The sequence below is a fragment of the Marmota marmota genome, unplaced genomic scaffold (genome assembly GCF_001458135.2).
Source record: "Marmota marmota marmota unplaced genomic scaffold, marMar, whole genome shotgun sequence".
In the NCBI taxonomy this organism is placed as follows: Eukaryota; Metazoa; Chordata; class Mammalia; order Rodentia; family Sciuridae; genus Marmota; species Marmota marmota.
In genome coordinates this window covers 1-2,781 of record NW_026012083.1, presented here as the reverse complement: position 1 = coordinate 2,781, position 2,781 = coordinate 1, and the positions used below count along the sequence as shown (strand labels likewise).

The window sequence follows — 2,781 nt, the reverse complement described above, 5'->3', positions numbered from 1 at the left end:
CCAGTGCCCCCCCCCCCCAGAAAAAGAGAAAGAATATACCAGAACATGCATCGAAGGATAACAAGAGCTTTTGACTTGTCCCTGATGCTTCTGACACCGTCCTGACCCAGGCACCCAAGCTCTGGCTCTGTCCTCCCTGTGTCCCGGGGAGGACAGGTGTGCAGAGCCCCAGAGCAGGTGGGGAGCAGCAGAGGCTGCGACTGGGGCTCTGGTTTGTCCCTTGCTGGTTGACCCTGGGTTTGGGCTGCGGGGGCACCGTGACTACGCTGTGGGGGCCACATGAATGGCTGCTTTGGTCTGCCCAGGGCCAGCTGTCCTGCCACCAGGTTTTGTGTGAACGCCTCCCTCCTCCTGGGCTGCTCTTCCCCTCCTGGCTGACCGCAGCTCCCTTTTGTGGCCCGAGGTCTGTGCTCCCCACCTCCCCCGCCCCCCAGGCCCTGAGCTCCAGCTGTCAGTAAGTGCTTGTTGACTGACTGACTGACTGTGCTTGGTAAATATTTTTGTGAGACTTTGACCTTTTCCCATGTGAATGTGGGGAAACCACGGCAGCTTGAACTTTCAGTAAAGCAGAGGCCCTTTGAGGAAGGGAGGCTGCACCGAAACCCAGCCGGCTGCCTGGAAGCCGAGTCATCGCGGCCCATCCGCCCTGGGCTGCAGCCTCTTGGAAGAGCCGCTGTCCCTGGGCCAGCTCTGCCGGGAGGAGGTCGGTGACTGAGGAAAGAGCTTGTTGGTGGGGGGCGGGGGGGGCGCTGGGGGATGGGAGGCAGAAGGGCTTGCAGGGTGGGTGGGTAGCGCATCTGCAAATGCATGTTGACTTTGTCCTTTGGAGCGTGATCTGGTCTCAGGGACTGAAAGAGCCTGGGGTGCCAGGAACGTGGCATGCTTGGACCTAATGCCAGTCTCTGTCCCCTGCACCCTGCCTGCTCCTGGCTCAGGTGGGACCATGTGGCTCTAAGGAGAAGAGCCTCGGATTCCCGCGAGTGCGTGGAAGCGGGAGCAGGTGGCGGTCCCTTCACTTGGCCGCCGGGTGCAGGAGCAGATGGAGCCCGCGTCAGGCGTGTTCAGGGGACCCCGGGTGGGAGCGTGCGGGGTCCTCCGCAGCCTGTCGCAGGACGCACTGCTACCCGGGAAGCTGCGTCCGCGCTCTTGGGTCGCAGGTGCACACGGGTGTGAGTAGGGCTGGGGTTTCACGTGCCCATTTGCACACATAGGCCCGTGAATGAGCTCCTGAGCACCCGAGGGGGCTGGTGTGGGGTTTGTGAGAAGGATCGCGGGGCTGATTGACCCCAAGCCCCAGAGGTCCAAATCGCCATTTGGGGTCTTCTTTTCTGTGCGACCAGGGACACTTCCTTCATTTCCTTGGGCTTCGGTTTCCTCATCTGTGATCCGGGCTAGCGATGACGCCCGCCCCCTAGAGTTGTTTGGGGGAATGAATAAGATACTGCCATCTGGCATACAGCAGGCGCTCAATGTGTGCTCGCTGTTGCTGTTTTCATTCGTGTGTTGAACTCACCTGTATCTGCACATGTGTGTCCCCCAGGAGGACTGTCTTAGAGCGGTTGGGACGTTTCATGGGGGCCAAGGGGAGCGTGGATGGCAGGGGGTCGGCAGTCCCCGTCTGAGGTGGCTGGAGGTGGCTGGGCTGTGGACGGTCCTCGTGCAACAGTCTCTGCTCTGAGGATCAGGCCCTTCCCGCTGTCCTCCTTCTGCGGAGGCAGAGAGACCTGGTCTTTCCTTGGTCACCTACCCGCCCTGCAACTGGACGGGCCAGCCTCTGCCAGGCCAGCTCACGGGGCTTTGAAGAGACAGAATGAGAAGAGGGTGAAGAGCTGCCACCGAGGTAGAGGGTGGTCCCCGCTGTGCCCGTGTGAGTCCAGCTGGGGGTGAGGCTGGTTGCCCGCCGGATTCTCCCACAAGTGCCTATAAACCAGGCAGAGCATCTGCATGCAGTTGGCGCTCAATGTGTGCTCACTGTCCAGAAAGGAGATGCGGTTCCCGGAGAGCCCTGGAGCACAGCTGGGGCTGGGCACTGGAACAGCCTGTCCTCCGTGGCCAGCCTGGCTCAGGGCTGGCAGGAGCCAGTGTGTGTCCTGGGGTGACGGGCAGCGGCAGAGCCGGGCTGGCCAGAGGAGGGCGGGGAGAGCCAGCGAGCACCCAGCAGGTGCAGGGCCTGCGCAGGGGCCGGGATCCAGAAGGAAGCCCGTGCCCTCCCACAGGGCCCAGGCGAGTGCAGGGGGCAGCCAGCCAGGAGACTGGGGGACATTCATGGGGACACACAGGGCAGGCCCCGGCGGGGGAGGGGAGGTGTGACCAGGGAGGGAGGGAGAAGTAAGAGAGTGCGTTTCACCAACATCTGGAGGAACAGGGAGCTGAGGAGCGCTGTCCTCGGAGGGAGCAGCTGTGCACAGGCCCTGAGAGCAGCTGCAGCCACCAGGTGACCAGAGCCCCTGGAGCAGGAGGGGAGGGGACGACTTTGGGGCGGGAGGACCTGCCCCGGGGGAGATTGTCTTAGTCTCTGGGTGGACACTGGGAGGCCTGGGGGTTCAGAACCTGGGCGGGACACGCTCACCCCACGTCGGGTCTAACGTGGTCACTCTGATCCCGTGGGGAGGCCCAGGGGCTGCAGCGAGAGAAGCCGTGGCCGTAACCGCCTGCCCAGGATGCTGGTGGCTCAGAGCCGGGAGGTGGCCTCCGTGTGGATTCTGGGTTTGGAGGTAGAGGCAGCAAGAGTCCCTGAGGCGGATCCGGCTGGTGGGAGACAGGGGGGCAGGCGGGGGTCTG

The 2,781-nt window shown here is 63.3% G+C and overlaps 1 long non-coding RNA gene across 1 annotated transcript; it reads left to right on the top strand.

The window, feature by feature from the left end:
- Nucleotides 1-6: 6 nt before the first annotated feature.
- On the top strand, nt 7-1,470 carry LOC107134976. Its single transcript, XR_007345528.1, has 2 exons — nt 7-703; nt 936-1,470. It is a non-coding gene; the product is annotated as an uncharacterized LOC107134976 (long non-coding RNA).
- The last annotated feature ends 1,311 nt before the right edge of the window (nt 1,471-2,781 follow it).